The sequence below is a fragment of the Pseudophryne corroboree genome (assembly GCF_028390025.1).
Source record: "Pseudophryne corroboree isolate aPseCor3 chromosome 3 unlocalized genomic scaffold, aPseCor3.hap2 SUPER_3_unloc_47, whole genome shotgun sequence".
Lineage (NCBI taxonomy): Eukaryota > Metazoa > Chordata > Amphibia > Anura > Myobatrachidae > Pseudophryne > Pseudophryne corroboree.
Window position 1 is genome coordinate 536798 of NW_026967538.1, and position 13415 is coordinate 550212.

Sequence of the window (13415 nt, forward strand, 5' to 3'; positions counted from 1 at the left end):
ATGGAATGAGGAGCTGGTGCAGCTGGGAGAGAGTTACATGGAATGAGGAGCTGGTGCAGCTGGGAGAGTTACATGAACTGAGGAGCTGGTACAGCTGGGAGAGAGTTACATGAACTGAGGAGCTGGTGCAGCTGGGAGAGAGTTACATGGAATGAGGAGCTGGTGCAGCTGGGAGAGAGTTACATGAAATGAGGAGCTGGTACAGCTGGGAGAGAGTTACATGAAATGAGGAGCTGGTGCAGCTGGGAGAGAGTTACATGGAATGAGGAGCTGGTGCAGCTGGGAGAGAGTTACATGGAATGAGGATCTGGTGCAGCTGGGAGAGTTACATGGAATGAGGAGCTGGTGCAGCTGGGAGAGAGTTACATGGAATGAGGAGCTGGTGCAGCTGGGAGAGAGTTACATGAAATGAGGAGCTGGTGCAGCTGGGAGAGAGTTACATGAAATGAGGAGCTGGTGCAGCTGGGAGAGAGTTACATGGAATGAGGAGCTGGTGCAGCTGGGAGAGAGTTACATGGAATGAGGAGCTGTTGCAGCTGGGAGAGAGTTACATGGAATGAGGAGCTGGTGCAGCTGGGAGAGAGTTACATGGAATGAGGAGCTGGTACAGCTGGGAGAGAGTTACATGGAATGAGGAGCTGGTGCAGCTGGGAGAGAGTTACATGGAATGAGGAGCTGGTACAGCTGGGAGAGAGTTACATGGAATGAGGAGCTGGTGCAGCTGGGAGAGAGTTACATGGAATGAGGAGCTGGTACAGCTGGGAGAGAGTTACATGGAATGAGGAGCTGGTGCAGCTAGGAGAGAGTTACATGGAATGAGGAGCTGGTGCAGCTGGGAGAGAGTTACATGGAATGAGGAGCTGGTGCAGCTGGGAGAGAGTTACATGGAATGAGGAGCTGGTGCAGCTGGGTGAGAGTTACATGGAATGAGGAGCTGGTGCAGCTGGGAGAGAGTTACATGGAAGGAGGAGCTGGTGCAGCTGGGAGAGAGTTACATGAACTGAGGAGCTGGTGCAGCTGGGAGAGAGTTACATGGAATGAGGAGCTGGTGCAGCTGGGAGAGAGTTACATGGAATGAGGAGCTTGTGCAGCTGGGAGAGAGTTACATGGAATGAGGAACTGGTGCAGCTGGGAGAGTTACATGAACTGAGGAGCTGGTGCAGCTGGGAGAGAGTTACATGGAATGAGGAGCTGGTGCAGCTGGGAGAGAGTTACATGGAATGAGGAGCTGGTGCAGCTGGGAGAGAGTTACATGGAATGAGGAGCTGGTGCAGCTGGGAGAGAGTTACATGGAATGAGGAGCTTGTGCAGCTGGGAGAGAGTTACATGGAATGAGGAACTGGTGCAGCTGGGAGAGTTACATGAACTGAGGAGCTGGTGCAGCTGGGAGAGAGTTACATGGAATGAGGAGCTGGTGCAGCTGGGAGAGAGTTACATGGAATGAGGAGCTGGTGCAGCTGGGAGAGAGTTACATGGAATGAGGAGCTGGTGCAGCTGGGAGAGAGTTACATGGAATGAGGAGCTGGTGCAGCTGGGAGAGAGTTACATGAACTGAGGAGCTGGTGCAGCTGGGAGAGAGTTACATGAAATGAGGAGCTGGTGCAGCTGGGAGAGAGTTACATGGAATGAAGAGCTGGTGCAGCTGGGAGAGAGTTACATGGAATGAGGAGCTTGTGCAGCTGGGAGAGTTACATGGAATGAGGAGCTGGTGCAGCTGGGAGAGTTACATGGAATGAGGAGCTGTTGATGATGGGAGTTACATGGAATGAGGAGCTGTTGCAGCTGGGTGAGAGTAACATGAAATGAGGAGCTGGTGCAGCTGGGAGAGTTACATGGAATGAGGAGCTGGTGCAGCTGGGAGAGAGTTACATGGAATGAGGAGCTGGTGCAGCTGGGAGAGAGTTACATGAAATGAGGAGCTGGTACAGCTGGGAGAGAGTTACATGAAATGAGGAGCTGGTGCAGCTGGGAGAGAGTTACATGGAATGAGGAGCTGGTGCAGCTGGGAGAGTTACATGGAATGAGGAGCTGGTGCAGCTGGGAGAGAGTTACATGGAATGAGGAGCTGGTGCAGCTGGGAGAGAGTTACATGAAATGAGCTGGTGCAGCTGGGAGAGAGTTACATGGAATGAGGAGCTGGTACAGCTGGGAGAGAGTTACATGGAATGAGGAGCTGGTGCAGCTGGGAGAGAGTTACATGTAATGAGGAGCTGGTACAGCTTGGAGAGTGTTACATGAAATGAGGAGCTGGTGCAGCTTGGAGAGAGTTACATGGAATGAGGAGCTGGTGCAGCTGGGAGAGAGTTACATGGAATGAGGAGCTGGTGCAGCTGGGAGAGTTACATGGAATTAGGAGCTGGTGCAGCTGGGAGAGTTACATGGAATGAGGAGCTGGTACAGCTGGGAGAGAGTTACATGGAATGAGGAGCTGGTGCAGCTGGGAGAGAGTTACATGAACTGAGGAGCTGGTGCAGCTGGGAGAGAGTTACATGGAATGAGGAGCTGGTGCAGCTGGGAGAGAGTTACATGGAATGAGGAGCTGGTGCAACTGGGAGAGAGTTACATGGAATGAGGAGCTGGTGCAGCTGGGAGAGAGTTACATGGAATGAGGAGCTGGTGCAGCTGGGAGAGAGTTACATGGAATGAGGAGCTGGTGCAGCTGGGAGAGAGTTACATGGAATGAGGAGCTGGTGCAGCTGGGAGAGAGTTATATGGAATGAGGAGCTGGTGCAGCTGGGAGAGAGTTACATGGAATGAGGAGCTGGTACAGCTGGGAGAGAGTTACATGGAATGAGGAGCTGGTGCAGCTGGGAGAGAGTTACATGGAATGAGGAGCTGGTGCAGCTGGGAGAGAGTTACATGGAATGAGTAGCTGGGAGAGAGTTACATGAACTGAGGAGCTGGTGCAGCTGGGAGAGAGTTACATGGAATGAGGAGCTGGTGCAGCTGGGAGAGAGTTACATGGAATGAGGAGCTGGTGCAGCTGGGAGAGAGTTACATGGAATGAGGAGCTGGTGCAGCTGGGAGAGAGTTACATGAACTGGTGAGCTGGTGCAGCTGGGAGAGAGTTACATGGAATGAGGAGCTGGTGCAGCTGGGAGAGAGTTACATGGAATGAGGAGCTGGTGCAGCTGGGAGAGAGTTACATGGAATGAGGAGCTGGTGCAGCTGGGAGAGAGTTACATGGAATGAGGAGCTGGTGCAGCTGGGAGAGAGTTACATGGAATAAGGAGCTGGTGCAGCTGGGAGAGAGTTACATGAAATGAGGAGCTGGTGCAGCTGGGAGAGAGTTACATGGAATGAGGAGCTGGTGCAGCTGGGAGAGTTACATGGAATGAGGAGCTGGTGCAGCTGGGTGAGAGTTACATGAAATGAGGAGCTGGTGCAGCTGGGAGAGAGTTACATGAAATGAGGAGCTGGTACAGCTGGGAGAGAGTTACATGGAATGAGGAGCTGGTGCAGCTGGGAGAGAGTTATATGAAATGAGGAGCTGGTACAGCTGGGAGAGAGTTACATGGAATGAGGAGCTGGTGCAGCTGGGAGAGGGTTACATGGAATGAGGAGCTTGTGCAGCTGGGAGAGAGTTACATGGAATGAGGAGCTGGTGCAGCTGGGAGAGTTACATGGAATGAGGAGCTGGTGCAGCTGGGAGAGAGTTACATGGAATGAGGAGCTGGTGCAGCTGGGAGAGAGTTATATGGAATGAGGAGCTGGTGCAGCTGGGAGAGAGTTACATGGAATGAGGAGCTGGTACAGCTGGGAGAGAGTTACATGGAATGAGGAGCTGGTGCAGCTGGGAGAGAGTTACATGGAATGAGGAGATGGTGCAGCTGGGAGAGTTACATGAAATGAGGAGCTGGTGCAGCTGGGAGAGGGTTACATGGAATGAGGAGCTTGTGCAGCTGGGAGAGAGTTACATGGAATGAGGAGCTGGTGCAGCTGGGAGAGTTACATGGAATGAGGAGCTGGTGCAGCTGGGAGAGAGTGACATGGAATGAGGAGCTGGTGCAGCTGGGAGAGAGTTACATGGAATGAGGAGCTGGTGCAGCTGGGAGAGTTACATGAACTGAGGAGCTGGTACAGCTGGGAGAGAGTTACATGAACTGAGGAGCTGGTGCAGCTGGGAGAGAGTTACATGGAATGAGGAGCTGGTGCAGCTGGGAGAGAGTTACATGAAATGAGGAGCTGGTACAGCTGGGAGAGAGTTACATGAAATGAGGAGCTGGTGCAGCTGGGAGAGAGTTACATGGAATGAGGAGCTGGTGCAGCTGGGAGAGAGTTACATGGAATGAGGAGCTGGTGCAGCTGGGAGAGTTACATGGAATGAGGAGCTGGTGCAGCTGGGAGAGAGTTACATGGAATGAGGAGCTGGTGCAGCTGGGAGAGAGTTACATGAAATGAGGAGCTGGTGCAGCTGGGAGAGAGTTACATGAAATGAGGAGCTGGTGCAGCTGGGAGAGAGTTACATGGAATGAGGAGCTGGTACAGCTGGGAGAGAGTTACATGGAATGAGGAGCTGGTGCAGCTGGGAGAGAGTTACATGGAATGAGGAGCTGGTGCAGCTGGGAGAGAGTTACATGGAATGAGTAGCTGGGAGAGAGTTACATGAACTGAGGAGCTGGTGCAGCTGGGAGAGAGTTACATGGAATGAGGAGCTGGTGCAGCTGGGAGAGAGTTACATGGAATGAGGAGCTGGTGCAGCTGGGAGAGAGTTACATGGAATGAGGAGCTGGTGCAGCTGGGAGAGAGTTACATGAACCGAGGAGCTGGTGCAGCTGGGAGAGAGTTACATGGAATGAGGAGCTGGTGCAGCTGGGAGAGAGTTACATGGAATGAGGAGCTGGTGCAGCTGGGAGAGAGTTACATGGAATGAGGAGCTGGTGCAGCTGGGAGAGAGTTACATGGAATGAGGAGCTGGTGCAGCTGGGAGAGAGTTACATGGAATAAGGAGCTGGTGCAGCTGGGAGAGAGTTACATGAAATGAGGAGCTGGTGCAGCTGGGAGAGAGTTACATGGAATGAGGAGCTGGTGCAGCTGGGAGAGTTACATGGAATGAGGAGCTGGTGCAGCTGGGTGAGAGTTACATGAAATGAGGAGCTGGTGCAGCTGGGAGAGAGTTACATGAAATGAGGAGCTGGTACAGCTGGGAGAGAGTTACATGGAATGAGGAGCTGGTGCAGCTGGGAGAGAGTTACATGAAATGAGGAGCTGGTACAGCTGGGAGAGAGTTACATGGAATGAGGAGCTGGTGCAGCTGGGAGAGAGTTACATGGAATGAGGAGATGGTGCAGCTGGGAGAGTTACATGAAATGAGGAGCTGGTGCAGCTGGGAGAGGGTTACATGGAATGAGGAGCTTGTGCAGCTGGGAGAGAGTTACATGGAATGAGGAGCTGGTGCAGCTGGGATAGTTACATGGAATGAGGAGCTGGTGCAGCTGGGAGAGAGTGACATGGAATGAGGAGCTGGTGCAGCTGGGAGAGAGTTACATGGAATGAGGAGCTGGTGCAGCTGGGAGAGTTACATGAACTGAGGAGCTGGTACAGCTGGGAGAGAGTTACATGAACTGAGGAGCTGGTGCAGCTGGGAGAGAGTTACATGGAATGAGGAGCTGGTGCAGCTGGGAGAGAGTTACATGAAATGAGGAGCTGGTACAGCTGGGAGAGAGTTACATGAAATGAGGAGCTGGTGCAGCTGGGAGAGAGTTACATGGAATGAGGAGCTGGTGCACCTGGGAGAGAGTTACATGGAATAAGGAGCTGGTGCAGCTGGGAGAGTTACATGGAATGAGGAGCTGGTGCAGCTGGGAGAGAGTTACATGAAATGAGGAGCTGGTGCAGCTGGGAGAGAGTTACATGAAATGAGGAGCTGGTGCAGCTGGGAGAGAGTTACATGGAATGAGGAGCTGGTACAGCTGGGAGAGAGTTACATGGAATGAGGAGCTGGTGCAGCTGGGAGAGAGTTACATGGAATGAGGAGCTGGTGCAGCTGGGAGAGAGTTACATGGAATGAGGAGCTGGTACAGCTGGGAGAGAGTTACATGGAATGAGGAGCTGGTGCAGCTGGGAGAGAGTTACATGGAATAAGGAGCTGGTACAGCTGGGAGAGAGTTACATGGAATGAGGAGCTGGTGCAGCTAGGAGAGAGTTACATGGAATGAGGAGCTGGTGCAGCTGGGAGAGAGTTACATGGAATGAGGAGCTGGTGCAGCTGGGAGAGAGTTACATGGAATGAGGAGCTGGTGCAGCTGGGTGAGAGTTACATGGAATGAGGAGCTGGTGCAGCTGGGAGAGAGTTACATGGAATGAGGAGCTGGTGCAGCTGGGAGAGAGTTACATGAACTGAGGAGCTGGTGCAGCTGGGAGAGAGTTACATGGAATGAGGAGCTGGTGCAGCTGGGAGAGAGTTACATGGAATGAGGAGCTTGTGCAGCTGGGAGAGAGTTACATGGAATGAGGAACTGGTGCAGCTGGGAGAGTTACATGAACTGAGGAGCTGGTGCAGCTGGGAGAGAGTTACATGGAATGAGGAGCTGGTGCAGCTGGGAGAGAGTTACATGGAATGAGGAGCTGGTGCAGCTGGGAGAGAGTTACATGAAATGAGGAGCTGGTGCAGCTGGGAGAGGGTTACATGGAATGAGGAGCTTGTGCAGCTGGGAGAGAGTTACATGGAATGAGGAGCTGGTGCAGCTGGGAGAGTTACATGGAATGAGGAGCTGGTGCAGCTGGGAGAGAGTGACATGGAATGAGGAGCTGGTGCAGCTGGGAGAGAGTTACATGGAATGAGGAGCTGGTGCAGCTGGGAGAGTTACATGAACTGAGGAGCTGGTACAGCTGGGAGAGAGTTACATGAACTGAGGAGCTGGTGCAGCTGGGAGAGAGTTACATGGAATGAGGAGCTGGTGCAGCTGGGAGAGAGTTACATGAAATGAGGAGCTGGTACAGCTGGGAGAGAGTTACATGAAATGAGGAGCTGGTGCAGCTGGGAGAGAGTTACATGGAATGAGGAGCTGGTGCAGCTGGGAGAGAGTTACATGGAATGAGGAGCTGGTGCAGCTGGGAGAGTTACATGGAATGAGGAGCTGGTGCAGCTGGGAGAGAGTTACATGAAATGAGGAGCTGGTGCAGCTGGGAGAGAGTTACATGAAATGAGGAGCTGGTGCAGCTGGGAGAGAGTTACATGGAATGAGGAGCTGGTACAGCTGGGAGTTACATGGAATGAGGAGCTGGTGCAGCTGGGAGAGAGTTACATGGAATGAGGAGCTGGTGCAGCTGGGAGAGAGTTACATGGAATGAGGAGCTGGTACAGCTGGGAGAGAGTTACATGGAATGAGGAGCTGGTGCAGCTGGGAGAGAGTTACATGTAATGAGGAGCTGGTACAGCTGGGAGAGAGTTACATGGAATGAGGAGCTGGTGCAGCTAGGAGAGAGTTACATGGAATGAGGAGCTGGTGCAGCTGGGAGAGAGTTACATGGAATGAGGAGCTGGTGCAGCTGGGAGAGAGTTACATGGAATGAGGAGCTGGTGCAGCTGGGTGAGAGTTACATGGAATGAGGAGCTGGTGCAGCTGGGAGAGAGTTACATGGAATGAGGAGCTGGTGCAGCTGGGAGAGAGTTACATGAACTGAGGAGCTGGTGCAGCTGGGAGAGAGTTACATGGAATGAGGAGCTGGTGTAGCTGGGAGAGAGTTACATGGAATGAGGAGCTTGTGCAGCTGGGAGAGAGTTACATGGAATGAGGAACTGGTGCAGCTGGGAGAGTTACATGAACTGAGGAGCTGGTGCAGCTGGGAGAGAGTTACATGGAATGAGGAGCTGGTGCAGCTGGGAGAGAGTTACATGGAATGAGGAGCTGGTGCAGCTGGGAGAGAGTTACATGGAATGAGGAGCTGGTGCAGCTGGGAGAGAGTTACATGGAATGAGGAGCTTGTACAGCTGGGAGAGAGTTACATGGAATGAGGAACTGGTGCAGCTGGGAGAGTTACATTAACTGAGGAGCTGGTGCAGCTGGGAGAGAGTTACATGGAATGAGGAGCTGGTGCAGCTGGGAGAGAGTTACATGGAATGAGGAGCTGGTGCAGCTGGGAGAGAGTTACATGGAATGAGGAGCTGGTGCAGCTGGGAGAAAGTTACATGGAATGAGGAGCTGGTGCAGCTGGGAGAGAGTTACATGAACTGAGGAGCTGGTGCAGCTGGGAGAGAGTTACATGGAATGAAGAGCTGGTGCAGCTGGGAGAGAGTTACATGGAATGAGGAGCTTGTGCAGCTGGGAGAGTTACATGGAATGAGGAGCTGGTGCAGCTGGGAGAGTTACATGGAATGAGGAGCTGTTGATGATGGGAGTTACATGGAATGAGGAGCTGTTGCAGCTGGGTGAGAGTTACATGAAATGAGGAGCTGGTGCAGCTGGGAGAGTTACATGGAATGAGGAGCTGGTGCAGCTGGGAGAGAGTTACATGGAATGAGGAGCTGGTGCAGCTGGGAGAGAGTTACATGAAATGAGGAGCTGGTACAGCTGGGAGAGAGTTACATGAAATGAGGAGCTGGTGCAGCTGGGAGAGAGTTACATGGAATGAGGAGCTGGTGCAGCTGGGAGAGTTACATGGAATGAGGAGCTGGTGCAGCTGGGAGAGAGTTACATGGAATGAGGAGCTGGTGCAGCTGGGAGAGAGTTACATGAAATGAGGAGCTGGTGCAGCTGGGAGAGAGTTACATGGAATGAGGAGCTGGTGCAGCTGGAAGAGTTACATGGAATGAGGAGCTGGTGCAGCTGGGAGAGAGTTACATGGAATGAGGAGCTGGTGCAGCTGGGAGAGTTACATGGAATTAGGAGCTGGTGCAGCTGGGAGAGTTACATGGAATGAGGAGCTGGTACAGCTGGGAGAGAGTTACATGGAATGAGGAGCTGGTGCAGCTGGGAGAGAGTTACATGAACTGAGGAGCTGGTGCAGCTGGGAGAGAGTTACATGGAATGAGGAGCTGGTGCAGCTGGGAGAGAGTTACATGGAATGAGGAGCTGGTGCAACTGGGAGAGAGTTACATGGAATGAGGAGCTGGTGCAACTGGGCGAGAGTTACATGGAATGAGGATCTGGTGCAGCTGGGAGAGAGTTACATGGAATGAGGAGCTGGTGCAGCTGGGAGAGAGTTACATGGAATGAGGAGCTGGTGCAGCTGGGAGAGAGTTACATGGAATGAGGAGCTGGTGCAGCTGGGAGAGTTACATGGAATGAGGAGCTGGTGCAGCTGGGAGTTACATGAAATGAGGAGCTGGTGCAGCTGGGAGAGAGTTACATGAAATGAGGAGCTGGTGCAGCTGGGAGAGAGTTACATGGAATGAGGAGCTGGTACAGCTGGGAGTTACATGGAATGAGGAGCTGGTGCAGCTGGGAGAGAGTTACATGGAATGAGGAGCTGGTGCAGCTGGGAGAGAGTTACATGGAATGAGGAGCTGGTACAGCTGGGAGAGAGTTACATGGAATGAGGAGCTGGTGCAGCTGGGAGAGAGTTACATGTAATGAGGAGCTGGTACAGCTGGGAGAGAGTTACATGGAATGAGGAGCTGGTGCAGCTAGGAGAGAGTTACATGGAATGAGGAGCTGGTGCAGCTGGGAGAGAGTTACATGGAATGAGGAGCTGGTGCAGCTGGGAGAGAGTTACATGGAATGAGGAGCTGGTGCAGCTGGGTGAGAGTTACATGGAATGAGGAGCTGGTGCAGCTGGGAGAGAGTTACATGGAATGAGGAGCTGGTGCAGCTGGGAGAGAGTTACATGAACTGAGGAGCTGGTGCAGCTGGGAGAGAGTTACATGGAATGAGGAGCTGGTGTAGCTGGGAGAGAGTTACATGGAATGAGGAGCTTGTGCAGCTGGGAGAGAGTTACATGGAATGAGGAACTGGTGCAGCTGGGAGAGTTACATGAACTGAGGAGCTGGTGCAGCTGGGAGAGAGTTACATGGAATGAGGAGCTGGTGCAGCTGGGAGAGAGTTACATGGAATGAGGAGCTGGTGCAGCTGGGAGATAGTTACATGGAATGAGGAGCTGGTGCAGCTGGGAGAGAGTTACATGGAATGAGGAGCTTGTGCAGCTGGGAGAGAGTTACATGGAATGAGGAACTGGTGCAGCTGGGAGAGTTACATTAACTGAGGAGCTGGTGCAGCTGGGAGAGAGTTACATGGAATGAGGAGCTGGTGCAGCTGGGAGAGAGTTACATGGAATGAGGAGCTGGTGCAGCTGGGAGAGAGTTACATGGAATGAGGAGCTGGTGCAGCTGGGAGAAAGTTACATGGAATGAGGAGCTGGTGCAGCTGGGAGAGAGTTACATGAACTGAGGAGCTGGTGCAGCTGGGAGAGAGTTACATGAAATGAGGAGCTGGTGCAGCTGGGAGAGAGTTACATGGAATGAAGAGCTGGTGCAGCTGGGAGAGAGTTACATGGAATGAGGAGCTGGTGCAGCTGGGAGAGTTACATGGAATGAGGAGCTGGTGCAGCTGGGAGAGTTACATGGAATGAGGAGCTGTTGATGATGGGAGTTACATGGAATGAGGAGCTGTTGCAGCTGGGTGAGAGTTACATGAAATGAGGAGCTGGTGCAGCTGGGAGAGTTACATGGAATGAGGAGCTGGTGCAGCTGGGAGAGAGTTACATGGAATGAGGAGCTGGTGCAGCTGGGAGAGAGTTACATGAAATGTGGAGCTGGTACAGCTGGGAGAGAGTTACATGAAATGAGGAGCTGGTGCAGCTGGGAGAGAGTTACATGGAATGAGGAGCTGGTGCAGCTGGGAGAGTTACATGGAATGAGGAGCTGGTGCAGCTGGGAGAGAGTTACATGGAATGAGGAGCTGGTGCAGCTGGGAGAGAGTTACATGAAATGAGGAGCTGGTGCAGCTGGGAGAGAGTTACATGGAATGAGGAGCTGGTACAGCTGGGAGAGAGTTACATGGAATGAGGAGCTGGTGCAGCTGGGAGAGAGTTACATGTAATGAGGAGCTGGTACAGCTGGGAGAGAGTTACACGAAATGAGGAGCTGGTGCAGCTGGGAGAGAGTTACACGGAATGAGGAGCTGGTGCAGCTGGGAGAGTTACATGGAATGAGGAGCTGGTGCAGCTGGGAGAGAGTTACATGGAATGAGGAGCTGGTGCAGCTGGGAGAGAGTTACATGGAATTAGGAGCTGGTGCAGCTGGGAGAGTTACATGGAATGAGGAGCTGGTACAGCTGGGAGAGAGTTACATGGAATGAGGAGCTGGTGCAGCTGGGAGAGAGTTACATGAACTGAGGAGCTGGTGCAGCTGGGAGAGAGTTACATGGAATGAGGAGCTGGTGCAGCTGGGAGAGAGTTACATGGAATGAGGAGCTGGTGCAACTGGGAGAGAGCTACATGGAATGAGGAGCTGGTGCAACTGGGCGAGAGTTACATGGAATGAGGAGCTGGTGCAGCTGGGAGAGAGTTACATGGAATGAGGAGCTGGTGCAGCTGGGAGAGAGTTACATGGAATGAGGAGCTGGTGCAGCTGGGAGAGAGTTACATGGAATGAGGAGCTGGTGCAGCTGGGAGAGAGTTACATGGAATGAGGAGCTGGTGCAGCTGGGAGAGTTACATGGAATGAGGAGCTGGTGCAGCTGGGAGAGAGTTACATGGAATTAGGAGCTGGTGCAGCTGGGAGAGTTACATGGAATTAGGAGCTGGTGCAGCTGGGAGAGAGTTACATGGAATGAGGAGCTGGTGCAGCTGGGAGAGAGTTACATGGAATGAGGAGCTGGTGCAGCTGGGAGAGAGTTACATGGAATGAGGAGCTGGTGCAGCTGGGAGAGAGTTACATGGAATGAGGAGCTGGTGCAGCTGGGAGAGAGTTACATGAACTGAGGAGCTGGTGCAGCTGGGAGAGAGTTACATGGAATGAGGAGCTGGTGCAGCTGGGAGAATTACATGGAATGAGGAGCTGTTGATGATGGGAGTTACATGGAATGAGGAGCTGTTGCAGCTGAGAGAGTTACATGGAATGAGGAGCTGGTGCAGCTGGGAGAGTTAAATGGAATGAGGAGCTGGTGCAGCTGGGAGAGAGTTACATGGAATGAGGAGCTGGTGCAGCTGGGAGAGAGTTACATGGAATGAGGAGCTGGTGCAGCTGGGAGAGAGTTACATGTAATGAGGAGCTGGTACAGCTGGGAGAGAGTTACATGGAATGAGGAGCTGGTGCAGCTAGGAGAGAGTTACATGGAATGAGGAGCTGGTGCAGCTGGGTGAGAGTTACATGGAATGAGGAGCTGGTGCAGCTGGGAGAGAGTTACATGGAATGAGGAGCTGGTGCAGCTGGGTGAGAGTTACATGGAATGAGGAGCTGGTGCAGCTGGGAGAGAGTTACATGGAATGAGGAGCTGGTGCAGCTGGGAGAGAGTTACATGAACTGAGGAGCTGGTGCAGCTGGGAGAGAGTTACATGGAATGAGGAGCTGGTGCAGCTGGGAGAGAGTTACATGGAATGAGGAGCTGATGCAGAAGGGAGTTACATGGAATGAGGAGCTGATGCAGCTGGGAGAGAGTTACATGAAATGAGGAGCTGGTGCAGCTGGGAGAGAGTTACATGGAATTAGGAGCTGGTGCAGCTGGGAGAGAGTTACATGAAATGAGGAGCTGGTGCAGCTGGGAGAGAGTTACATGGAATGAGGAGCTTGTGCAGCTGGGAGAGAGTTACATGGAATGAGGAACTGGTGCAGCTGGGAGAGTTACATGAACTGAGGAGCTGGTGCAGCTGGGAGAGAGTTACATGGAATGAGGAGCTGGTGCAGCTGGGAGAGAGTTACATGGAATGAGGAGCTGGTGCAGCTGGGAGAGAGTTACATGGAATGAGGAGCTGGTGCAGCTGGGAGAGAGTTACATGAACTGAGGAGCTGGTGCAGCTGGGAGAGAGTTACATGAAATGAGGAGCTGGTGCAGCTGGGAGAGAGTTACATGGAATGAGGAGCTGGTGCAGCTGGGAGAGAGTTACATGGAATGAGGAGCTGGTGCAGCTGGGAGAGAGTTACATGGAATGAGGAGCTGGTGCAGCTGGGAGAGAGTTACATGGAATGAGGAGCTAATGCAGCTGGGAGAGAGTTACATGGAATGAGGAGCTGGTGCAGCTGGGAGAGAGTTAAATGCACTGAGGAGCTGGTGCAGCTGGGAGAGAGTTACATGGAATGAGGAGCTTGTGCAGATGGGAGAGAGTTACATGGAATGAGGAGCTGGTGCAGCTGGGAGAGAGTTACATGAAATGAGGAGCTGGTGCAGCTGGGAGAGAGTTACATGGGGAATGAGGAGCTTGTGCAGCTGGGAGAGAGTTACATGAAATGAGGAGCTGGTGCAGCTGGGAGAGTTACATGGAATGAGGAGCTTGTGCAGCTGGGAGAGTTACATGGAATGAGGAGCTGGTGCAGCTGG